This window comes from Ambystoma mexicanum, chromosome 6q, assembly GCF_040938575.1.
Source record: "Ambystoma mexicanum isolate Mex_15411 chromosome 6q, UKY_AmexF1_1, whole genome shotgun sequence".
NCBI classification, from domain to species: Eukaryota; Metazoa; Chordata; class Amphibia; order Caudata; family Ambystomatidae; genus Ambystoma; species Ambystoma mexicanum.
The window spans coordinates 982,603,717-982,631,287 of record NC_090937.1 but is presented as its reverse complement, the minus strand read 5'-3'; the positions used below and the strand labels follow the sequence as shown (position 1 = coordinate 982,631,287).

The 27,571-nt window shown below is 44.7% G+C and overlaps 1 protein-coding gene across 3 annotated transcripts in view; it reads left to right on the top strand.

Moving 5' to 3' along the window:
• CENPU (centromere protein U) overlaps positions 1-27,571 on the top strand; it is a 797,426-nt gene that overhangs the window by 675,599 nt on the left and 94,256 nt on the right. The gene's annotated exons all lie outside the window — the stretch shown is intronic.

Sequence of the window (27,571 nt, the reverse complement as noted above, 5' to 3'; positions counted from 1 at the left end):
GTTGCAACACGGAGAACAGCTAGGGGCTTTGCCGCCTTTTGAGTTCTTTGAGTACCTGTGATTTGACTTTCCGTTGACTTCGAATATTGTATCCGCTCGTGTGGAAAATACATTCTCAGCTACAAAGAACGACTGTGGGCCTTGCTGCCTTTGATTTCTTTGATTTCCTTGTTATCCGGCTTCTAGCTGGCCCTGAATATCCCAGCTTCTTGAGGGGGGGAGGGGGCACATTTATTTAGTGCTGCAACACAAAGAGCAACTGCGGGCTTGGTCGACTTGAAGTTCTTTGTGAAACAGAGTAACTACCATTCGCTAAAAAGCTGCTATCGGTGCTTTCTAATATGGGAAATCTGCTAGCTGTTCTACGCTTATTGTGCTCATTTAAACATGTCGCCAGCTATAACCAGAAATAGGCCGCTGGTTGTGCAAGAGAAATCTCCAGCACCAACTGCATGTAATAAACAGGGGCTGCTAAAAGATGGTAAAAATCTGAAGTCATCGGCCACCAGGGGGCGCACGGATGACAACTGCCTCTGTGTGAGCTCTTCCCCTATGGTCCAAGAAGCGGCTTGAGACCCCACTTCTGGGCTCCCCCCGCCCCCAGGGAAAACGAGGTACAAGCCTGCATGAGAGCCCCCCCCCCCCTTTGCTAGAGAAAACCCGGCCGGAAACGGAGAAGATTTTATTTTGCAGAGATATCACCGAGCGAAGAGGTCGGCCCCTCCGACTACGACGCTCTGAAACAGAAACTACAGCGGCCGGACAGCACCTTGTCAGAACACCCCGAGCCCTGCAGTGAAATCGCTCCCGAACACAGTACGATAATTGGGCTCGAAGCCTTTATGAGCAATCCCAACACAGTGATCCACAGAGCCTGAGAAAACCAAGAAAGGTGACGGGAACCCCGACACAGAGAGAGGGAGTTCACTGAAAGTCCCTTCACACTGTGCCGCACCACCCCCCCCGGGCGTGGAGTCCCCGTGGCCCCCATCAAACTCAGTGGAGTGCCGCGTTGGACCCCCTGGGGGAAGGCAGGCACAGAGAAGTCCCCGAGCTTTACCACGACCACAGAGATGAAACCCCCCTCATCAATGGGAACAGTGGCGTAGTCCATTCTGAACCTTCATATTACGCAAACGGACTCAATCACCCATCCTATGTGAACCTGCCGAGCCGCATCAAAGCACCCGCACACTAAAACGACTGTGGGGCGGTGTGAGTGAACTAGGATAACGCGGCATAGAAACAAGTTAAAAGACGGTGAGTGACCGTAGCCCCTGGGAGTGGTACCAGTGACGGTAGAGCCCATCATTACATCTCTCCACACTAGCTCAACACCATATAAAGCCCAAATGAGACCAAGGAAAACTACATATTGGCTGTACTCATAACTGAAAGCCAGGGTGGAACCTCACACCCTACGTACTTCACGGGCTGAACGTATCCAGGCCCATTTTCGATGCACATCAAGTCTGACTAGTTCACAATCAACACCACCAGGGACAAGACCATCCCCACTATGCGTGGGCCCCTGATCAATCAGGCTAAAGAAAGACGCAGTAAACGGGGCAGTTTGGTTTCCTATTACTCATAGGGAAGTCGCACTGAGGCAGCAGTCAGTTGGATATAACTATTGCTCCTACCTTATACATGCACAGATAAGATCCAATGAGAAGCACTCAAGAATTTGCCCTTGACGCCCCTGCTCTCGGAACATATTGGGGGAGCCCCATGAAAACAACGTGGGGTCCCCAATCCCAAAGAACACATTCCTGAAAGGAACATGCAACTCTGATGCAAGGCGGAGGCCCTATAATTGCCCAAGTGGTACATGATCTGAGCCCCTCTCCTGGAATCATCCTGAACACATCCGATTACATTCTGGAGCATTGGGATAGTGGTCATTTAGTCTAAGTCCACCTCACAATACGCAAAACGAGACCTTCCTCGTACAGAGCTTGATGACAGACAACAAGTGACATTCATAGGGGTCTGGTTTCTCACTCAAGAAGAAATGAGAATCCCCACGCCACAGTAAGAAATGAAGGAGAACCACAGCACGCTTAAATGCACTCAGCAGTGCACCTCACAAAATCCTATAACAATCCGAATACTGAGATATTTCCAAAGATCCCCAAATCATTTGTGAAGTCCGCCCCCCCGACCATTCGACAGAGGCGCCCTCCAAACAGTTCCTTGAACGGAACAAAATCCTCCTGGCTCCTGGTGCTCCACTGTGTCATTAATGAACCTCACCTCCTACCCTCCCACCGAACGGGCAAAGGAGATACCTTGAAAATAGACCAAATAACCCACAGGATCGACAAAATGGAGGAGCGGCTCGAAGAGGTGAAGCACAATCAGACCTCCCTTTCCACACTAGAAACGCAGATGGACGCCAGAATCGCAGATATCGAAACAAGGGAAGAGGAAATTCGCTTGAAGGTCGACAACCTGGAGAACCGCGAACGATGGAATAATGTACACGTTTTTGGCATCCCAGAAAAGGAAGGGAAACAGAATCCGATCTGAAGAGAACCTTGCACACACTGATAAAACTATTATTTGAAGATGAATCCGTCGATGAACCCAAACTAGATCGCATCCATCGTGCAGGCGGTTCAGCCAGTGGCCCGGGGACAATATTGGCCCAATTCCATAATTATGCAGACAAAGTATGGATCCTCAACAAGGCCAAACGAGGCACGCAGATCCCCTTGGGCACGGCAAAAGTATCCATTTATCAAGATCCCTCCTTTCTCACATTGGAGATGAGAAGGAAATGCCTCCCGCTCACTAGATTCCTGAAAGATAAAGCAGTGAGATACCGATGGGGGTACCCCTTCTCGCTAACATTTGAATGGGAGGGGGAGCATGGTACGACTAAAAACCGAAAGGGACATTGACAGCTGCATAACAGATCTGGTCGGTGAACAGGAAGGAAGATCGGTCACAAAAGGACGGAACAAGGACCGAGAGTGGAAGATCAAAGGACCAAGACAGAGAAAGATCCGAGGCTCAAGGAAATTCAGGAGAATGGATACATCCCTGGATATGGAACGGTGAATTCTCCTTCACAGACCAATACCACTGTCAGCAGAGCAGACTGAGCGAATACTCTGCTGCACTTTCATGTACAGAAAGCTGCATTGGCGAGGTCAGGAACCTCCAACCAACGGACACCAAGGTTGTAGATGCCAAACGCTGGAAGCTGTAGGTGAAAATTGCTGGTATGATGGGGGGGTAGGAGGGTGACCAACGGGGGGCTCAATTTCTTTTATTAGGGGTGTTATGTTAAAGGGCCAAAGGGGGTAAGAACTTCACTGGTGGTCCGAGACCGACTGGGTGATGTTAACCCAGCTGGATCGGACGCCACACACAAACGATAGGGGGGTACGGGGTGAGAGGGTGACTGGAACAGGGTGAAACATTGACACATGCAAATTCATAGCTAGGATCGTGGAAATCCACTTGTTTGGGCCTCAGAATGGACACTTGGGCATTAACTATGGCTTGGGCATTAACCTGGCATAGAGAACGGAAGGTTCTCTATGCCAGGTTTGGCACAAAATACTGGGGGTCGGGCCCTTTACGAAAGGCGGGAGTGGGTATCTTGATTATGAAAGACCTCAAATTTGGAATCACAAAAACATGGTCACATCCCGGTGGGAGGGCTATTGTCTTGGTGTGCAAACTCCACCACTATTCTTACACTAGCAGCCCTCTACGCACCCAACACAGGACAATCCCGTTTCCTACGAAATATGATCCCAAAGATCATGCTCGAGGCTGAGGGGGAAGTCATCCTGGGAGGGGATTTTAACATGTGGGCAGACCCTACACTTCACAGGCTGGCCGGCAACCCGTACTCAAAGAACCGCCTGATGGCGGACAAACCGAAGTGACCAAAATGATGGATGTATACGGGTTGCGCGACATATGGCGCCCTCTACACCCCCACCAAACGGGTTATTCGTTCTTCTCAGCCCCGCACTCCACAAGAATAGATTACATATACCTTACCCCTGGCATGAGTGACGCGACATCTGCCTCAGAGATTTCCCCGATCTCCTGGTTGGACCATGATATGATAACTACTACTATAAACCTTCTTGATCCACCGCATAAGAACACAAAGTGGCGGTGCAATGAGTCGCTGGGGAGGCTGGGAAAGCGACATGGAGGGGCATACTGATTAAAGAGGGAGTGGATAAAAAAGGGAAAGAGCTTTGATGGAGAACAGGCTCAGAACCGAGATGGCTTAATTAGACCTGCGGGCACTAACCTGTGACAAAGGGAGGGGAGATAAGATAGCTGAGGCTGCCCAAAAGAGAGAGAGGAACTCCACTGTTTAGAGGAAGGACAAGTCATACGTAAGCTCCAATTTCTAAAGCAGAAACAGAGACCAGGCTGGCGCACTCCCTGCAGCTATATTAAGAGGGCAACAAGCTGAATGATGGGTTATTACTATTGACATTGGGAATGAAGCCCAATCAAACAGCATCAGAAATATTCCCGGGGCCTTTGCTGACTTCTATGAACACCTCTATAAGTCTGAGTCCAAACAGGAGGAGGTAGAAATAAACCACTACATAAACAAAGTTAATAAGCCCAAACTCACGCGAGATGAGGCTGAATCTCTTGAATCACCCATAACTCTTGAAGAGGTAGAAAATGCCATAAAAAGATTATCGATAGGAAAAGCGCCCGGAAACGATGGGTTCACTGCAGGGTTCTACATGACCTTCCTAGGACCCTTACTTCCCTTCATGGTCGACTTATTTAAACCTATCCTGCAAACAGGTATAGCACCCGAATCCTTTTCAGGCACCGTTCTCTGTAATCCCAAAAGAGGGCAAAGACCTGAAGTATTGTGCTTCATATCGCCCCATCTCCCTCCTAAATATTGATGCGAAAATATACACACAAGTGTTGGCGGCAAGGCTCGAAAGCCATATGCCAGCGCTGATACATCCCGACCAGGTCGGGTTTATCATTGGTCGACAAGGTGCTTACACAACCTGTAAGACCCTACGTGCTGCGCAAAACATGCCAAATGTCCCCTTGCTTCTGTCTATTGATGCTGAGAAAGCGTTTGACAGAGTAGAATAGAGCTTCCTCGAGGCAGTGCTATGCAAAATAGGGCTCGGCCCGACGCTCAGGAAAGGAATTAAAGTGGTATACACTTCACCCCAAGCATCGGTCATGGTGAACTCTGAATACTCTAGATGGTTCACCCTCGAAAGGGGGACGCGACAGGGTTGTCCCCTCTCTGCAATACTGTTTGCGCTTTCCCTCGAACTCCTTGCCCAAATACTCAGAGCCGATGGCCAAGTCGAAGGCCTAAGAGTACACGGAAGAGAATACAAACTAGCACTATATGCAGACGACATCCTGCTCCATATACAGAATCCCCTGTCCACAATGCCCCGGACTATACAGCTTATTGAGGCCTACGGCTCATTATCTGAGTTTAAAATTAACCGGGCGAAGTCTATCCTCTTCCCCCTGCACAAACCTACTCCTGACTTAGCCGGAGAACTCTGCCAATTAGGTCTTGTAACAGGAGGTTACATTTAACAAGAAACCTAGATGAAATGTACGAGGCTAACTTCCCGCAGCTCCTCGCCGCATTCCATGCCGATTTAACAAAATGGCGACCCCTTACACTTTCTTGGATGGGCCGATTGAACGCCATTACAATGGTGTGCCTCCCTCGCTTCTTATATCCATTTCAAGTCCTTCCCCTGAAAGACCCGGATGGGTTTTTTAAGAGAGGCGAAGAACGCGATGTTACGCTTCTTCTGGGAGGGAAAGAAACTGAGAATAACATATGAAGTCCTCATACTCCCCAAAGAACACGGCGGGGTAGGCCTCCCGGACCTCAAGTTATGCTATCAAGCGGCCCAATTTCGTGTGCTGATACCACACTTAAGAGACAGAAAGACCCAAACTCCTGCAAAGACTCTGGTACCACCCCATACTCTGTACTGTATGGAATATATGGAAAGGGGGAACAGACATGGTTGGTGTCATGACGTGGCCCTCACCCTTAAGCCATATATGGTCCCTGGGATTCGGGAGGAGATTCCAGAACACGCAAGATACCAATCGTGGCTTCATCCAGGCCTGGCGAGGGTGGGGCAACTGTGGAGGGAGGGAGTGTTTTTGACAATTCCAGAGTTAGAGGAGGCCCTCCAACTGAACCCGATCCCGGTCTTCCTTTATTTGAGGCTTAAGGGCGTAATGTCCAGAGAAGACTGGTGAACGAAGATATAAAGGGACCTCACACCATTTGAGAACCTCCTTGACATGATGACTGAGACAAAGGGGTTGATTACACACATGTACTGAGCATTACTAGAAACCGGCCTGAACTCCATCACAAAGCTTAAACAAAGGTGGGAACTAGACTTTGGAAGAGAATTCGACCAATGCACATGGGCAAAGATATGTAGAACACCCTCACAGGTATTCATTGCTGCACAGTACAAACTGCTTGCCCTTAAATTAATGCATAGGTGACAGTACGACCCCTATAGATTGTCCAAAATGTTCCAGACCACTAGCTCTGGGTGGTGGTGTGAATGTGAAAATAGAGCCTTCTACTGGCACATGTGGTGGGAATGCCCTCGAATACAGGTGTACTGGAATGAGGTCCTGGGTTGGATCAAACAGATAGACAGCATTAATAGAGAACTAACCCCCCTCCTAGTACTGTTTGGCCTGGAAGAGGATGAGGAGGGAGTATCCAGAGTAAGGGGAATAGCAGCCCCCCTACTTTTTGCGGCAAGAGCTGCCTGGTGATCAGATGGAAGGCGCAACAACCCCCCTCAAAAAAGAGTGGACCTGCATAGCTACAAACATATGCACGATGGAAAGGATCACAGCTGCCCTCCATGACAAATCTGCCCAGCATGAACTAATGTGCAATGACTTTGTATAAGTACATACTACTAGCAGTGTACAAGAAACTATACAAAGATGAATCAGTACGAAGATGGTCCCCATAGCTTTTACAGGTGTACTTCCACCGAGACTAGCCTAGAGAGTGGCGAAAAACCCTGCTAATGCCATTGTGACTGCCCGCAAGTCTAAGCATATCGCACATTCCAGAAAGATGGCCCCAAATAGATACAACTGCATGAATGATGAAATGCTTTAATTGTGCATACAACCTGTTCCAGGGGGTGTGGGGGATGAGTTGTTAACACTGATGGCACAGTATCTCTGAAAATAGTATGAACCAAGCTTATGAAAATACTGATACAATATAAATGCCAAAGATATGTTATCTTTTCCAATGTACAAAACTAATAAAATCAAATTATAAAAATAAATCTGAAGTCAAGGATAGACAAATGTCACAGGACTGTGGGAAGCAATTCACTCCCAAATCGTGCGACAGATCAGGTATGGCTGGAAGACAATCTGGTATGTACCATTTGCACTGACTTGGGCATGCCAGTTACTGACCCTGAGCCTCAGTTGTCAACAACTATTAGGCGGGCACCCACAGGGACATTACTGAATGTACAGAGTGACATACCAAATCCGAAAAAACACCAGAAAACACTCATTGCTGTAAGTCGCGACTCCAGGCACGGACCATCCGATCACCGATTTGTACCCTTATGCTGCTTCTAGTTCAGAGATCAGACGCTCTGAACCTTACACTGCATGCGTAATGAAAGATCTGGGAAATCTCACTGACACCAGCATTTTGGAGGGTGCGGGTTCTATGGGATGTATCATCTCTGATGGGGAATCAAATAATGATGGCAATCAAAGCAGTCTATCTTACAGTCCAAATAATGCACAAGTATTGGATGATGGGACCTCTCATTGAATGATGCAACCTCAGGCTCTCCATCCCAATTACATGAGTTACTTTCTATGAGTAATCTGGCGCAAGGCCCAAATATTACTGGGCACTAGAGACTGCACCACACACTTAAGGACGCTGATGATTACATTAAATTAACGTTGCAGTCTATTACAGCGCTAAATTCTATTCTAAGTGCATCTGTGGAATTGTATGATCCATCAGGTATGAAGTTAAGGACCATACGCTCATTTTGACTGAATTAAATGTCAAGATTGACATATTAAGTAATTGGGCCTATGCTTCCAAACCCAATGTACCAATAAAGTATGACAAGCAAGAATTTCCCCTCCCAAAGTGACCACTTCATAGAGAAATGTTATGGTAGTGAGTCGGTTCAAATGAGTAAAGCATTACAAAAAAGCAAAAATGGGAGGAAAAATCAAATAAGAAACAACTGAAGGAGGTTTTTACATAACCTACACATTTCAGATGAAGACACTGTCAAGGTCAGTGGAAATAATGTGGGTCCAAGGAAAACCGTGACCAGCAACCCAAATCAAACTTTCGTTCAGCCAAAAGCTCCGGGAAGATGCCTGGATACGTACATAATTTGCGTATTGAATTAAGATGGATGTGGGCATCCAGTCATCACCTCAAATACATGTTATTGATAGAGCTGTGTGAGAAACCAAAGAGTGTCTCACCTGCTAGTCCTCAGGGATTTCTCTCTCAGGTGGCTAGGGCACAGCCATCACCTTTAGATCTGAATCCTGGGGGTGGACCAGTGCGGGAGGATCACTTGGTTAAGGGGTCTTCAGGGAGTGAGGGTGAGGCGACCGATGGTGAGATGCAGTATTTCCCCCCGGTTTCCTGCACCCATGATCCCTCCTATTTCATAGGATTCTCTGATTTCCCAACCCTCTCCCCCTTCCTACGCAAACACTGGGACAAGGGTGACTGAGAGTAACACGACTAACACTTACACATCTCAGTGGACATGTCTTGCTAATCGGGTCAGGCAAAGTCAGGCACTTCACTTTAACCACATACATCTGACACCCGTTAGCTCTACCCACACAGATAACAGGTGGAACATAGAGACACACTCTGAGCAAGTTAGAACACAGGAAGCAGCAGAAATTCTGGGGAGAAGGCAAACCTACTGAAGCAGAACAACTGCTCGAGCGAGAACCAAGGGTAAAGGAACCCCGGAGTTCCCTGCAGGAGATCGTTGCCTCCAAAGAATTGTAAGAGATACGTGGATAACGCCAAATCCCAGACAAGAAGACTGCATTGTGTTTCAAAGGTGCCAGTGACCCTTCCGGGTGAACGGCAGAGTTGAGGAGGCGAGGCCAAGCCTGTGGTATTAACCTTGGCTCGTCGAATTGAAACCAAAAACACAAGAAAGGCATGTACACCGCCTATGAATTGGCGAGCAACATGAAGGCTGGTGTGTGTTTAGGAAAGATTAGAAGTGCAACAATATATTTCATAATTGAAGGCTGCACGTGTTTTAAAGAGACGCGAAGAAAGGCATACCTGTGAGGAACTTGAAGACAGAGATGCAAAGTAGCGGAATAGTCAGGCGAAAGGAAGTAGCCCATTAGAAAATCACTGTGAAAGATGAATGGTGTGTTACAAAGCGATAAGGTTAACTCTTAAATGCACGATGATTAAGAATAATCCCGACTAAAGGGGAAGTGACAAGGTGAAGGTTGAATTTTTGTGCTTGTGATACTGAACTACCCATACCAAGAGACAGAGGGGCAAACAACACAAGAGTCTGATTTAAATAGAAAGTCGAAGTGGTCCTGCGGAGGTCTATAGCAAAAGCCTCACACATTCCAAAGTCTTGGACAGCAGTAAAAGGTCCGAGGCCGACTGAGGGAGACCGGAGGTGTGATAAGTTAGGTGAAGGGAACCCCTAACAAATGTGAATTAAGCTTGAGGATGATAACCCCTGCAAGTTCTTTGCTTTGAAAGGTCCGAGCCGGATCGAGGGAGACCTGTGTGAACTTTTTGTTGAACTGTGAACTTTGTGGAACTACGAAAGAACTGGTGAAAGCTGAAATAAGTGATTTCACGTGGAAGGTGTGAGGAACTCATGATGACAACCAATAAGACAGACACAAGTGATCACAGTTCAAGGGTGTTTATTGAACAATGAAAGTTGCATACTGGTTGGAAAAATGCCTAATCTAAACCTAAATCTAAGATGGGAGCAAGCTTCAACCATCGAATGAAAAATAAGGCAGTCCTAGTGGCATTGTCAAAATAAAGAAGGCCTATACTAAGAAACCTATTGCCAAACCTCACAACTCATACAAAAAGGGGTGTGAGATAGTACTCAAGAAAAGGAAGAAGTGTTCTTAAATAATATGTCAGAATGCGGTAATCTGGGTCTCCCTTCCACATGTTTTGGACACAAGGTAAGATGGGACCTTGGAGCACAGCACAGTCTCTGGCTTCTCCAGCATGAGACAACAGTTCGTGGTAGTTCTCAGGCCCATAGATGGCCAAGTCTTGTTTCCTAGAAAGTATCTTACCTTCGAGGATTTGGCGTACTCAACTAGAAAAACCAAATACATAGTCTCTTTTCCAAGGGTTTTGGGGTACGACTTTCCCTCCGGGATTCCCCTCTTCTGGGCGCCAATCTCTAGAAAGTTCTTAAATTATATCAAGACCCTGGATAGCTATGTGTTGTCGCTTTTGAGGGCCTCTCTGTTTCTAAAATTAAAGTTCCTTTAACAAATGAAAGTTCGCTCCCATTGTTCGTTGGGGGATGGGTGCACCCCTGGGTCCCCCTCTGTTGGGCATTGACCTTTCACGTATCGTTTTCCTTCATTGTATATGTTAGTTATTTTCTTGAAGTTTGGATGATGGCTTCACCCCTGGATCTTCCTCTGCCGGGCTCGAACCTCTGCCGATTGTCAGTACTCTGGTGATGGCTTGACCCCTGGATCTCCCTCTGCCAGGCTCGTACCCCTCTTGGCTGCAAGCACTTGGGTGATAGCTTCATCTATGGCATCCCTCCTTCGGGTTCACCTCTGCCAACTTCACATTTGCATGATTCACTTCCCTTGCTTTCTCATATGGCGGGATTCGTCTCCCTTGCTTTCACATTCACTGCAGGAGTCACTTCCCTTTCCTTCACTTAACAGATTGTAGATCAGTCTTTCGATTGTTCAAGGATTTTGCTTAACCTCACGTATGACCACTTTGACCTAACTTGGCGGTCTTCTGTATCTGTAGTTTCCTTCATATGGGGATATCGACCAAAGTCTCTTGAGTTTAGCACTCACGTGGTGCCGGTCTCCCTCTTTAGCTGGTCTCCCCTTAACACGGTTGACAGTTCAATTAAAGTTTGTTGCACATGGTTCAAACTTGCCACTTATCATTCAACTCAGCCCGGTTCTTATCGGCTCTCCCCTCAACTCACCGGCTTTGATGAACTGCTTTGCTTTTTGGTTTCTGTGGAGTCAAGACCAGTACCATGGGTGCGGGAGCTTCCCTAGCTCCTGATTATCGGCATAGGCTTGCCCCGTGTACCTTTGACATCTGCTGCAAGACACTTGTTCTATTATTCACGGTCTTAGGCTGTCTTCCGCGAAGGTTCTGCAGATCTGGGATAAAAAGGTCAAGGTCACTTCTCTGCTCGCCACCCTCTCACTTCCTGCCGCTTATCTCCTTCTCTTGAACTGGTGCGCTGGATTAGCTGTCTTGTTGTGCTGTCTGCCATGCTTGCCTTGCTCGTACTGTGCTCTTTGGCTCCACCTTTTATCCCTGTGGGGAAGGGGAAGGGTCGTCGGGTGTGTGTGATTCTGATCATTTGCCTGACTCTTCCTGACCCTTGTGTCGGGACATGTCGGGTAAAAAGTTCTAGCATTATGTCGGGAAAAAGTGTTTGTTCCAGAAAAAGAAGGTGAGAGAGTTTCCAGGTATCCTACAGGGACGGAAGGGATGAAGGCGTTACATGGAATAAAAACCACTTGTATTAGGGTTAGTGTGGTTCCCAGAAGGGTAGGTTACATCTGACTCAGAATGTAGAAAATGATAATCAGAGGAATGTGATTGTTGAGATTTCTGAGGCACAGGGGAATAACTGGGATTGTGAAATTAACGCAGGGAGTTCTGGGACCGGTAGTGTTTTGTCAGGGTAAATTGAGTGTTCGAAAACTAATAATCAGAAGGATGTGAAGTAGAATGGTTGAGAGTTGTCAGATAGAAAATGGGAAAGCAGGGTTTCTGGGACATATGGTTTTCCAATTTAATAGGGTTTGTACTCCTAGGTGATTTACCAGATGGGGCGGTGGGGTTCATAGATTTTGCTACGGGAGACTTTATGGGAGAAAGGGGGCTTGATGTGGCACAACCCACAAAGGTCTCAGGGATCTCCCCCTCCTAGTCTTCTTCCCCAGTAATATATTGCGTCTCATCATGGGCATTCCCCCCAGCATAACCCTGGTTTCCCCTACCCAGGTGATCCTCCCCCACTAGTCCACCCCCAGGAACTGGATCCAACAGCGATGGCGGAGTCCTGGACACCTGAATAAAGGATTCCCGAGGTCTTACTAGGAGAATACCCTCAGGTTTCTCACAAAGGCCAAGGGGGCCTCGATCCATGTTTTTTTTAAACTACCTTTGCTTTAAGAATCTGAGCCAGAGTGTGTCATCTGATTTACAGGGACTGCCGTACTCCGTGCTGTCCAACGTGGGAAGGAGAGCTCACTCAATCACATTGATTCTTTGTTACAACACTGATTATCCTTTGCATACATAACCCCCTTTTCATATTTGTATAAGAGATGGGGCAGGAATTAGGTTTTGTTAGCATACGCTAGCTTTGATTTGATAGAGACTGACTAGGCATGTGTTTTATTATTTGATGGTAGAGACTACTCCCAGCTTAGCTACAAGGCAAACTAGGAGTTTTTCCAAACCCTGAGAATTGACTAAAGGTTTTACAAATTGTACCTTTTGTGTCAGTCTCATACTACTATTTTCTGTTGACCTGGTTACCCAGTCTACGGCGTCAACTCAGGCAATGATGGTGCTTACCTCAGAATATAATGCATCTAGAGCTCATACATCAGCTTCCATTGCTACCAAACTGCATGCTCGGTGGAAAGAGCGGTGGCCGCTGAACAGCTATGTAAGGACTTGACCATCTCTAACCAAGGTATAGTCCATGCACTTTCATCTCAATCTAATAAATCACCATTAGCTTTGGCAAAGGAACGCTGGGCTTCAATCTATAGTGCTTAAAATCGAATACAGCAGAAATTAACCACGCTGAATAGCCAACCTATAATGGTAAATCAGGTAGATCTCCCCTTGCCAGCTCGGAACCCCAAAATCCAGTCAGATCCCATTCTTAGACAATATCACCCTCAAGTCTTTGAGGATGAATTGGCGGAGCGGGATAGACTCATCAAGATGTTTGGTTTGCAAGGGGGTATCGTGCCAGGTGAAGGTGTTGGAATTTGGGCCAGCTCTAATGTTAGTAGTCAAATGCCAATGAAGTGGGGAGGACTCCCAAATTGAACGAAAGAGAGGTGGCTGGGATTCTCTACTTTGAAATATGCCCCCACATTAATTTTGATGTTATCTTGAATCGTGCTAATATCTTGAAATTATTAAGACAAATTCCAGCTCTGGAGAAAATCTCCACTCAAGATATTGAGTGCGTGAGCTTTCCATTTGAAGCACAGGTTTGGTCGAAGTTCATTGGAGGTCCTCCTTTGTCACAAGAACAACTTTCGATGAGCGGAATGAAATTTAGAAATGTGGATGTCTAGTGTACTTTGAGAGGAAGGAAATTAAATCCATGCTACAAAAAGGCAAACATTGTCACACTTCTGGAGTAGGAAGTAGGAGTGAGATGAACAATAACAATTCTGTTGATTGGCAAATAGTGGGGTCTCAACAAGAGCAACCTGAGACTTCTAGCAAGATTGTTGACCAAGATATCTGGTGTGGGTTGTTGACATTTTTTAATAAGAAATTGGTGGGTAAAGGTGAACTTGATAAAGGGCTCTAACGGGTGAAATTAAACTATTGGACTGGGACACGCAAGGTTTCAATAGCTCTATGAAACATGAAGCAAAGAGCCACATTTTTGCTGAGTATGATATAATATTGTTCCAGGAAACCTGGCTCACCTGTGAGTTATGGCTGGACGGTTTTACCTTTGTTCAGCAATTACCAAGTAAATTCAATCGAGGTCGTCCATCAGGGGGTTTGCTTATTGCTACAAGAAACTCTCAAATAAAGCATGTTGAGAGATATCTCTCAAGTTTTATCAAGTGATATCCCGGGCATCCTAGCTGTCGCCTTAGATATCTGTAATAAAAATAAAATTTGGCATTTTTTTGTAATAACTCTTTATTGGAATGAAATAGTGATGGGATTAGATCTGTTCCTAAAGTATATTGTAGAGATATTGGGCTTCTGGCTAGCGGAGGGAGACGCACATGTTATTCTGGCAGGTGACCTGAATTTGTGTTTGCATTTTTGCAAAAATACTAATTAAATTGAAATTAATGTTTAAAGAGTTTGCCTTATTTATGGCTAATGTTAGTTGAGTAGAGACCTTAATAACTTGACCACTTGGAAAAGAGGCTCCCAATCTTCTAGCATTGATTATGTTGTCTTGTCCAAAACAATGTTGGAAGTATGTAATAACTTCCAGATTGACTCCCTCCTGAGTGACCATAATGAATTGATCTGTGTTTGAATTTACTATGGCATCACACACATCGATAAACCACAGACACTTGCTGGTAAATTCTGCAGGCAACCGAATCCAGAAATGTGCTAGAGGTGGAATTCCCTAGTAATGAAAATTGAGGAGTTTTTCGCTAAAGCTTCACTAGACGATCTAAAAACTGCATGCTCTTTCCGTCGGTTCAAGGACTTCATGTGGTATAAGGAAATTACAAATTGTCTTAAAATTAGAAATTCAACACACACCCATGTATTTGACAAAGATGAATGGGTAAAAAAGAAAATATTACACCAACAATTGCAAATATTGAGGTCAAATCAGATATGTAATGTATACAGAAAAAAGCACTTGCTACTCCAAATATACAGACATTGTATACGCTCACATAGAGCTATGATAACGCAGGACCAAAATTATATTGTTAGACGTGAAGAAGTTGTTTGGGATCTCCAATTCAAGGTTGAGGATATTGAACAACTGATCACAAAGGCTTCCTCATCTAGAGCCTCTGGTCCAAATGGTCTAGCCAATGCTATTTTACAGGTAAATAAAGAGTTATGGTTGTCTCTGCTACATCTGCTCTTTAAGAACATTCTCGAACATTGTGACATGTCACCTACATGGAAGGAATCTATAATGGTACCCATTTATAAAAAAGGTGATTGTAGAGATCCAGCTAATTATAGACCGATAGTATTAGTCTAAATGTTCACATCTGTAGTCTTGGAACATCTGGAAACCTGGGCTCTATATAAAGGTGTCCTTTCAAAATTATATACTGGTTTCAGGAATGGAATGGCGACGTCAATAAATGGTTTTGCAATGTCTGTTCTAAAAGGAAAAGTGAATAAATGCCATACTCAATTGTGTTCTCTTCTGTATGTGGCAATGATGGACTTTTCAAAAGCCTTTGATATAGTAAATCGCTCTCTTGTGGCCAAAGCTGAACAATTGGGGTATCCCCTCCTCGCTCCGGTCTATATTGGAATATATCCATACTGATTACTCAATAAAAAGAAGATTGGACTCTTGTGGTAAATTATCAAAACAGATTATAATAACAAGGTTTGAGGTACGACTGCATCCTGGCACCCTGCCTCTTTAATCTGTATTTAGCTGACCTGAAGGAAATATGGCAAGATGTGGGGTAGATTGGTCCAAATATTTGTGGATTCTGTGTCAACTGGCTGGTGTACACCCATTATGTTACTCTCCTAGATGCAACCCCAATTCGGCTCCAATGATTATTAAACACTTTGAGTGAATATGCAAGATTATATGATCTGGTAATAAATAATGAGAAATGTTATATAGTATAGTTTGGAGAGAATAAAATGAAAATAATAACTTCAAATGGACTATTGATGGCAGTGAAATTGAAGTGGTACAAGAGAACATTTATTTGGGTTTTCATCTTTGTGTACACAAATAAGGAGAAAATGATTAAGCAAATTCATTGTTAGATTGAACAATTGTCGCACCAAATGAGGTAAATTCAATTTAAGTATTGAAAATTCCCTATTAAAGCATTATTGAAATTTTATATTGGAAAAGTCATACCGAAGATCTTGTACGGTTTGGAAATTGATTTTAGCACTGGATGGGAAAGGCTTGAAGGTCGCATCTGGAAAACATTATTTAATCTTCCGTCCTCTCTATCCATTGTTATGAACTAGGCATCCAATGGAGAGTGGTAACTCTAGTGGGGAAAATTTGGTCACCAGATAAGTTTTATCTTGTCTCTCACCCCCAGAATGATTTAGAGATTTTAGAGACTGATGTGGTTGACATTTTGCATAAAAGTGGTAAACTACAAGAGGATGCCATTACCAATCCTTCAGGGGTCAAAAAAAGGATGAAGGAATTAGATTGGATAAATACGATATCAAGGGTTAGGAGTGCTAAGGTTCACTCAACATTCTGTGCTATAGATAAAACTCTCGGAATGTGACCTCAGAGGTACTCTGCCTCTTCTCTCCTTCCCGCAGAAGCTCACTGTCTCCCAAGCTCTGGTTCTCTCTAGGTTGGACTATTGTAACAGCCTCTTTCTAATTCTACCGGCCTATACTCTCCGCCCTCTGCAACTAATCCAGAACAGGACTGTGAGACTTGTCCTTGGCCTCAAGCCCTGGTATCGTATCTCTGCACAGATTGCATTCAAAACCCTCTGCATTGTCCACAAGGCTGTCTGGGGCCTGGGTCCAAAATACCTTCAGCTATCCCTCAGCAAATACTTCCCCTCTCAAGTTCTTCGCTTCTCTACCTCTAACTCCCTCAGGCTCAGTCGTATTTCAAAGAAACGAGCTGGGGGTAGATATGTCTTTGGCTGGGGCCTCCCTCTGAAACAGCCTCTCTTCCACTCTGAAACTTGAGAACCATCTCCGGTTCCGGAAGCACCTCAAGACCTTCCTCTTTGCTTCTGCCTTCGCCCCTCTCTCCCCTGCTGATCCGTTCTCTCTCAGCACTGCGCACCTGGCCACCCTCTGTCCTCTGGGCCCAGGTACCTGCTCACCCTGCCACCCTCCCTCACTGCTTCTGGCCATCCCTTGCCCCCCTTGCCCTGGGGGTCTGTATCTGTAGCCATACAGACCCCTTTTTTCCTTCCTGCACTTATCAGACCTACCCTTTGTGCTACCTTAAACCCAGCACTTGCCACGTGCTGGCTGCACTACCACTGTTTGTTTCATTTTATTATTTATTGATTTATTATTATTTATCTGTTTCTCCTTTGCTCCACACTTTCCACTTCTCCTTTCCATGCACTTTTCTCCTCTCTCTCCCATGCACTTGCATGTTCTCAATGTCACTGGGCCTAGTAAGATCCTTGTTTTGTTCTCCCCTGTTCCTCATCCATGCCTTTTCACGCTTTGAAACACTTGTGTACGAGCGCAATAGAAATAAAATATCAATATCAAAACCTTGAAAAATGTCTGTGTCCTAAGGTGAGACTACAATTTCAATGCTTTCGTCTTCTGGGGAAATTCTTCACATATGTGTTAAAGATCATAATTCACTTTTGACTATTTTTAGTCATTTTAAAGTTGATAAAGTGATACAAACCCTTAGACCTATTATGACAGAATGTACAATGCTTAAGGAAATCAGGACGTGTCATTTGTGCCGTTTGTTCTCACTTTGAGCAGAGAGCTAAACTGCTGGCATTTGGAATCGATCAAATACGGGTAATGAACTGTTTTTAACTGTTGAAGTAATAGGAATGCTGGATGAATTAGGGTTTATTAAGGATAGATTAACTTGTTGTTTTTAAGAAAACATGTACTGTTCTTAAAAATGTATACTATGCACGTTTTTTGTACTTGTGTAGTGTTGAAACTAATACGTTTTACTGTGATGTTATTGTGACTATGTATTAATGTAATAATGTAAATTTGTATTCTTTTGTTTTGCTTTGTTAAAGATCATTGTATTGCTCAAAATACAATAAATAAAAATAAAACAAATATTTATATGTATCTAGTTTGATAAAATAAAGTGGCCTATGAGGAAACCGTTATAAATGCCAAAACCCATCTGATGTCATTTTATTGCCAAACTGGTTTCTTGTTACTCCTGTAGCTATCAGAGCCGTTTGTGTATTGCTGTCTATTGCTGGGGGTTTCCACCCACAACAGCTCTTGGGCCCATTCCTCAATGCCCCTTTGTTCTCTGCTGGAAGGTGTGGCACCTGCTCAAGAGCACAGGACATGCCCTCAAGGGGCAGGGTGGGAGGTAGACAATATTTCCTACATAACAGGAGAGTTATACTTAGAGGATAAGTACTGGAGTCTTTTTGATCTCAATTGAGGGAGAGATCTGTACACTGAAAGAAAGGGGCCACCATCTTAAAAATGGCTCAGCCACACTTTCTTCCTGTAGCTCCTCCTAACTTCCTGCAGACAAGGGACTCTGTGAGCGGACATCAGAAGGCAAACCCCTTGTTACAGCAGCAAGGAATTTCTCTTCAAAAAAGGTTTGAAATTGACCAATCCACTGCAGCAAAATGTCTAACTGGGTGAGACTCTCATGAGTGCATTTGCAGTGACCTGTTGGAAAATGCCTGCCTGCTGCTTGGACGGTGTTACCAGGTAAGGGCATGGAAGTGTCCCTGACAAGCTTCCTGCTTAGGAAGGGCAGCGGGTGGGCTCACTTTTCCTCAAAGACCCAAGAGAGGGTCTAACAGCACCCCGTAACCAAAGAGAAACAGTGGTTCACTCTATCTTCACCTTCAAGCCAATTAGAGCTGCTGCAGGTGTTTTCAAATGTTTTCGAGCCAGTACAAAGACCCAACGTAGCAGCCCTTCACCCGCTACAATTCAAGCCGCTTTGAGTATGTTTTAGTTACGTGGACTCAACATTGCCTGTCCCTGCCCAAGCTTCGAACCATTGCAGCTGAGGAAGTTGAATTGCCACGTTCATGCATCAAGACAATGTCAAGACGAGTTATTCTGCACATCGCTCGCTTCTTTGAGCCTTGAGCATTGCCGCTTATTGAATTGCACTGCGTTGCTGTACTCTGTCGAACCATCTCAACCAACTCGACCTCACCTTAGCTCACTGTAAAGTTCGCCCGGGACCCTGGCTCAGCACTGTGAAGCATCTGAACAAATACATTAAGTACCTACAGTGGTCTGCCCTCTAGGTCTTGTTCTATGGACCCTAGTCAAAATGTAAGTCCCCACCCTACACCTTTAAAATACATATTTTTGAACTTGTTTGACTTTTCTGCAAGACTGTTGCATGCAGACCAGTGGTTGTCATGCAGTGTCCTTTTCACCTAAAGCCTGTGTTTCATTAGAGGGGTGGGTTGTTAGTGATTTTAATATTGTGTCTATCCTTTAAGTTTAATTAACGTCTTATATTCATATAAGCTTGATATTTCTTTTGTTTTTGTACTTACTGCTCTATGGTTGTCCGTATGCTCCCCTGCTGAGTCACACCCCCTTGAAAATGATAGCCTGCCCTCAGTCCGTGCTAACTCAAAGAGGCAAAAGAGAAATGCCATTCATGTTGTGCCTCTTTGACCTTTATGATTGAGATCGCTGCTGGGTTAGTGGTAGTGTGCGGCTGAGTAGTAGTTTGGAAACCACTACTAATCACTGTTCTACTGCAGAGCGTTAGTCGCTTTGCCACAGCTACACTCCGAGTGTTTGCTACCATGATAGATCAATGGAAGTAAAAGAAGACTGCCTCAAGATATGGGTTGATTCTTATTCTTGTAAGAGCCTGGTATATATTTTTTTAATCATACATTTCTAGTTTATTTGTACTCTTTCAAGTACTTAAAAAATACTCTTTTAAATAGGAATGGTATGTTTCTGACCTTTTGAAACAGTTTCAAAGACGTCAAGTGTCGGCAAGGGATGTACATTCCACAATGTGTATACTGCTTTAACTGTTTTTTTTTTTAAAGTACTCTTGACAATTATTTATAAAAAGGTTACATTTTCAAAAGTATTTTTGTGGTCCCGATGACTAATACATTTTTCTGATTATGCTGCGTTGTTTGTCAACTTGATTGTTCGATGAATAAAGTGGGGATTTTAAACCAGTTTTCTTTCTGTAGACATAGTTTCTGGGAATGCAAGTCGACATAATCCTATTTTTGCCTCCTAGCCCTTACTTCGACAGGTCCAGTATGTGTATCATATTGGGCAGTGACTGCCTTCTATAGGAATTCAGAGGAAGGGGTGCATTATTTGCAGGGTGCAGTTGTCAAAATACATTTTTTATTAATTCCTTGATGAATTCCTCAACCGGTATCTACTTGATGTCATCTCCCATCTAGTTTGGGGTTTACATATTATATTCCCATTTTCTCTTTCAATGTCCTTCTGGCACATACCTTCTGCAGATGAGGAATATAGTCTTTCTTACTGCTTTCAGCTGCTGAAAACAAAATGCTGCAAGTGTTTTAATAAAGAAACATTTCATGGTCCTGTGTGTCGGTCTGAGCGTAGGGCCTTGCACCATCAGCACAGCTGCCTGGTATACTATATGCCTTTTTGGGGCAAAAGAAACTACTCGAGTAGCAAGTGAGGGTAATTTCTTGACCACAAATAAAGTAAAAGAACATGGCCATGGCAAAGGGAGCGTGTATATTTCTATTGAACTGACCACAGTGAAGACTGGAGAGATGGCAGCAGAGCTAGGGATGTGGGGTAAGTGCAGTGGGGAGAAGCAGGAGTTGGTGGGCGGGATTGAGGATCCCAGCATCAGTTGGTTACCAGCAGAGGCAAGCAGCCAAAAACATGGGGGGGGGGGGGAGTGGTAGAGTTGCTGGCAGCTGGCACAGGGTTCAGTCTAAGATTTTTAATAATACCTACAATCCTAGCCAACTGATTGGTTGGCTCTATCATCAAGGGTGCTAACTTGTACTTATTATAATCCTTCCTCTCCGACAGCTGTATGAATTTGGAGATTAGTCTATGAAACATTTATTTAAATTCCTGTTTTGAAGAAACCTCCACAAGCGCTCTCAAATGTTATTTGGACTTAACGTAGGCTTCTTATGTATGGTATGCTTGTTCTAAATAAGGAAAAGACATCCAAGACCTTTACTCATGTTAAAGCTTATCATGTGCATAGATTGTGTGGCCCAAGTAGTGTCAGTGGGTTTGCAAAGGCAGGTTCTCAAAGTGTTGGCCATGGATCGATAAGAGAGTCTGACAAAGTTACCACCATCAAAGTAATAATAATCTACCCACGGAGAATCGACTGCCACAACAGAAAATGATTTATTATTACTACAGTCAGAAAGATCTAAAAAAAAGAATGGGAAAAGCTTTTTTATTTCAGCAGCAAGTCTCTTGAACATTTCCTATTTGATTATTGCCGAGATTACTAATAATTTTGAAGTACGAAAGTTGATCAAACCTGGCTCTCCCCCTAGTGCAACATTATGAATCTGCTATACCATTGCGGCACCTAAGACTTTGAGTGACGGGAGGTCGTTTAGAAAGCATGCAAAATACCCATAATTCTGTGACATGATTAATGCCACACTTGTGGGAAATTGCTGCGTCAATGACAGTGGGGTTTGTGTTTCTTGTTTACTTAATTGGAGTATGTTTATATGTATATGAATGCAATTTTGTATTGCAGCTCCTTGAAGTCCCTGTTTGAACGGCTTTGACGCCACACGTCTTTCTCTGTTTGAAAACGGTCAACGTACATATATATTGACAGCAGGCAATTTACACACTCTAATTTCTCTCGTTTGTCAGCCAAAAATGAACTTACGTCAAGAGAATGACTCCCTTCCCCTGAGGGTACTGCTAGTACCAGTCTTTATACAATTCGCAAATAGCCTCTTATAACTTCTTGTATTAGTCTCTTTAATTCCCCAGGTGGGATGTTGCATTTTCTTTATTCACCTTGAATCCCTTTGGTCTCTCCCTTAGTTGCTTATACATTGTGTCATAGGCCTGCTTGTGCCCTTTGAAGGAAAATCGGTTTCCTGGGTCACTCTGCTTTGTAGCTGGTGTATATCTGTAAGCTCCGAGCTCTGCCTTTCTCTCTGTTTAATACTATTTTGTTCTTGTGCAGGATAGCACTTTGTTTTCCCCATTTCCCAAGGTATTTTGTCCGATTGGTTGTATCTCTTATTATCCAGTGTCTCCTCAATGTTCTCTCGTTTCACAATATTCGTATTCATTTGTTTGCAAAGTTAACTCTGTTTCATATCTTCCATTGTGGCGAGATAACTGTGTTGTATAAGGATTTCCTCTTGATGCACAGTCTTTGTATCAATTTAGTTTCAAAACTAAGTCTATTTCACCAAACACTCAGACATACAGATCTGGCTATCAACCGTGAACTCTGAGGGCTTCACGCCCGAGCCCACCTCCTGTGCCAAGTCCTTCGGCAACAAACACCTCACCTTCAAGACACACATAACTAAGAAAACTCAAACAGCTTTGTATCAGCTCTCCCTCCTGCGAAAAGTCAAGCCCTTACTCCCTCTGGACAGCTTTAGATCCACCCCTCCTATCCCACCTGGATGGGGGCAATGCACTCCTTGGAGGCCTCCCGTTGTCCCCCCTTGTGCCCCTGAGAAGTGTCCTACACGCGGCTGCACGTCTCATCGAGGGTCTACGCAGATTCGTCCACATCACCCCGGCCCTCCTCGACCTTCACTAGCTCCCACTGCACGCACAAATCACCTTCAAGTCTTTCTGCATCAACTATAACAGAAACCCTTGTGTACAGGTGCGTTTTAAATGACATATCATAAGGTAGTCATCCAGCTACCTCGCATAGAAACTCACCATCTTCAGCATGTGGTACACCACCAGAAGCCAGGACACGGACGGACTTGAAATCCGCTGTTGCAAAAACAAACGGACCAGAAAACAAGCCGCCTCTCTATGCTCCAAGACTATGGAACCTCCTCCCATTCGGCATCAGACTCACCCCCACACTCCTACGATTCATAAAAGAACTCAAGACGCACATCAAGGAGTCTCTCCTCAACACGTAGGCCATCAAGTTGCGCCTTGTGTGACCTGACTTACTACATGGCGCCTGCCCCTCCCCACCACCCAGTACAGCTGTACCCCTCCTCTGTGCCCATTCTGTATCCTACGCCGCGCTGTGTATCTGTTCTGTTGTTCCCTCTGAAAAGCGCTCCGTAATGCATCTGTAATATTTTACACCTCTGTAAAGTGCTCCGTTATGTATCTGTACTGGTGTATAGCTCTGTAAAGTGCCCTGTTGCTTCTCGAAGCTAGGACTGCGCCCAATATATAGCATAATAATAATATTGAATGTTGTAGTATTGGAGGATGGTAAGAAGTCATCAGTATTCAGGTAAGGCACTGGAGACTTGTGTATATAAAAGGAGGAAGTTTATTCATAAGTTACAGGGCTAGTTGGTTAGGAAAGGCATGGAGCTAAATACATAACATCCTTTCAGTAAGGTTCTCCCATCCTGTGTCCTCAACTGTAGCTCTTGGAACCCTCAGGTCCCTTAACATTCTAGATGACATCTCTGTATTCTACTACCAGCACTGTGTGCACCCAGTGCAGATAGATACATTGAATACTACAAATGTCTTCTACTATGACGAGTTGGATTTACAACATATTGATTCTCTGGAGTCTCCCCACATCTCCCATTTGCCTGGATGCCTTCTTTCATGGCGGGGAACGTTGTCAGAGGATTTCGATCCCTGGGTCTGTCCTTCCTGTTGGGTATCGCAGACACTGTCTCCTCTCCAGCGTTCATGTCATTGCTGTCTCTCTCCTTCTTGCACGCACTTGATTGAACTCAGACACATGGTTCTTCTGGCTTGTTGGCGGTCATTGCGACATTCACCGGACCAGCGCTCCACCACAGATCCATGTCTGTGGTCTCGCCACCACCTCTGCTTAGGCTCCACACCCTGTTGGTCTCTTGCGTCCCGGAACTGGCGTGGCATCCATTTAAAGCAGCTGCAAGGTAGTTTGAAACTCACAGGTTTCTTGCTCTCCTCTCTCGTCCGGTGTAGTGCAACTTGAAGCCTCCCACAACCTGCAACTACGATACTCTCTTGTCTCCGGCTTCTTTCTCCTCCCTCTTTATAATCACGTCCTTTAACATTGTAAAGAGGACGTCCTGATTTAAAGGGATACAACCTTTTCTCCCAAGATAATGATATCCCTTAGGGGTTTCTTAGTCCCAGTTTTGATAATTCATATATTCTTGTGTGCTTAACAAATCTTGTGTAGGCTATGGTACGACCAGCCTGAGTGAGCTTCTCATGGGAATGAGAGTCCTTGTCCGCTAAGGGGGTGTCTCTCCCGGTGAGTTCCCACTTGCCTCTACCCTTAAGGAGGGTATTGCCGAGCAGACTCTTCTTCCTAGACTCACAAGAAGGGGCTCTACCTTGAGGATAAGGTATACATGACCTCAGTTCATCACATAGCCTGAAACCCTTTTTCCCTTTTTCCGTTTTTTTTTCTGCCAGAAATCAATCTTAAAAATTAGACCGTAAGATGATATTAAATTTTACATCTTTATTTTATAATTGTAAATGGTTAGGTATACCTTTACAAAGTATAACATAGTCAGTCTGAAAGGTATGTGTACATGAGATGACAACCTAGATGCAATATGACATTGTTAAATCAATCCTGAATGAACTCACTTTCTTATTGGAAGTCTTCCTCTTACACCTTAATATTCGTAGACGTGATGTTTCACAGCCTGCAAAAAATGTAATACAGTGTAACACACCTCAGTGCACACACTGACCAATATGAATCTGAGTTCTATATTTACTGTCCTTATGTTGAATATAACTATTCAGGTTGTAAATCGTGTTGACTTTTTCTGGATTAGTGGACCAAAATATATTAGATGAAGATGGGTGTCCACAAATTATTACATATAACAAATCAACTGCTATCCCCCAACCTTGCTTTGCACATCTTCCTCCTAATCTTATTAAAATATATGTTCAAATAAAAACATTGTATGGAGGTTGTTTTGGCAGGACATCGTAAATCTCATTAGAACTATATTTCCTAATTTTATACAAATTGGCATTCGAATTGAGGTACACGAAATTTAAGGCAAAACTTTAGAGCCTTCAGGCCTCATTCTGAGTTGGGCGGTAAGGGTTAACGGGCACCGGTAAGGAGACCGGTGCCATTAAACCCTTACCGCCCAATTCCGACGTCCCTTAGCGGGACCCGCAAAGGACATGTGGTCTGACCACACGTTCTTTACGGGACCTGTTAAGGGACCTTGGAGCTAATAACGGACTCGCAATTTGCGGGCCTGTTATTAGCGCCTTCACATTGAGCCCTATGCGGGCTGAAATGGGAATGGGGAATGGCATTTGGAATGGGGATTTACCGGGTCCGCCTAGATCAGAATGTCCCGGTAAGTCCCCATTCCACCAGACCGGACCCGGTTTTGCAGGCAGCCATGGCGCAAATAGCGCCATGGCTGCCTCCAAACTCGGAATGAGGCCCCTTGTCCTGTCAATGCTCATCTCCCCAAAACTTGGGTAGTGAGCGAATATTGTGTAAAAACAGGAAATTACAACCAGATAAAAATTCTTCCCCAAGCTGCCATATCCTTTCCAGAATTCACAGGCTGGTGAATCAATTTCAGGATTGTGTAATCTGCAAGCAACATTATAGGTTCTTGTGAGAAACCAGAAGGTGTCTCACCCGCTAGTCCCGGTCATCCAGGTGGCCAGAACACGGCCATCGCTTTTGGATCCAGATCCTGTGGATGGACCAGTGGGGGAGGATCACCTGGATCCTCGTGGAGTGGAAGTGGGACACCGGAGGGTGAGACGCGCTATCCCATTTCCAATAACACCTTTTCCCCATCCTACCAGGTAGGATAACTAGGAATTTACCCACCCCCGTATCCCCCCTTTCCCAACTCACAAACTCTTTCTCACGGACAGTTCACCGTATGCGGCAACGGACTAACAGCAGAGCCATATACCTGACATGTCCCAAAACCATGGGCAGGTAAGGTCGGGCAATGACGGATTATTACACACACCTGCCCTCCATCACACTTCCACAGATAAAAGGCACGAAAGCACACTCTGAACGAGGCAAACCACACAAAGCAACAGCAGTTTTAAAAAGGCACTTTAATACAAGGGGAAGGACGGTGTGTCCAGAGAGTCGCAAGGAGGGAAGTACTGTGACCTCTAAAGACCGTTACTTTCCTGAGCCTTGGAAAGTAAGAAACCGAAGACCAGGAACTAAGGTTAATCAAACCTGCACAGGGTGGCTGACGTACCCGGGGCTCTCCTGCATCGATAATCAACGCGGGAATCGGCGATTGCTGCTGTGGTACTGTCCTTGGCTCTTAAAACAAAGTGGCGTCAGAAAAGAGCACAGCCGGTGAGTCGGAGAGACTGATAACAAACCAGCTTGTGTTTTGAACCAAGGTTGCAAGCGGCAACATTGTACAAAGAGAACCGTGTGTGAGGTTTTTGCAAAGAGCAACGCAGATATAAGTGAAACCCAAAAGGAGCAATAGAACGTTATAATTAGACCAAGAAAAGATACCATACACAGAGTGATCCAGCACCACCTGGGTTCTCATTTGAAAGTCTGTTAGGTATACAACTGATGCTGAGTGTGAGAAAAGGAATTTCGAGATCGAAGTGGTCATGCAACGGGTCAGATTCAAAAGTCTTTGATACTTTAAAGTACATCACAATTTGTCCAAGCTGGCTGAGCGAGACTAATCGAGTGAAAGAAGGGGATCTGAGCATTGCTGAGGAGGGTCTGGGGTGAACCGAGAGTCACCCAAAACATAATTTTCTGAACCTTGTTTTGAAAGGGATCTGAGCCCGGCTGAGGGGGATCCAGGGTGAACACCCAAATTGAATACCAGAAAAGGAAAAGTGTAGTTTTTGTGTACTAGACCCTGTGAGTCAAAAGACTTGAAAGAAGTAAAGAGACTTGGACACGGAAGGTCTTGAACTGTGAAAATGGAGTGTGTGCTCGAGTGAACCGCCTTGCCCCGTGCTGAAAACGTGGGGAAGGGAGGCCAACCAGTGGTGGAAGTGAGCGGGAGCGGTCAGGAGCGGTGCTCCTCTACTTTTTTAAATTTCGTTTTACAGCTCCTATACTTTTATTTTAAAAAGAAACCGGTCCGGAATGGATTTGTTTTAAAATAAGTGTAGGAAGACGTTGCAGCTTGCACTTTCAGTGCACTGCACTGAACGTTCCTGTGTTAGGCAGAATACTGTGCAGTTCCCTTGGGGAACACTGCAAAAAGATTAAGACTACAGGAGCAGCAGTAAACCCAATTGGTAGCAGTCTGCACCACCCAGATTTACCTGGTAGCTGTGGCTGAGCAGTCAGACTTCTCTCAAGAAGAGTAGGGCAGTATGCAGAGTATACACAATAGGGTCAAAATACAGTAGAGCAAACAAACACTGACCAGAGCTTTGTATAAAAAGAATATAGTTATTTGTTTAGAACACACTTTAGGCAATACACTAGCACTCTCAATGAAAAGTAATCTAAAACACAGTAAGGTAAGTATACAC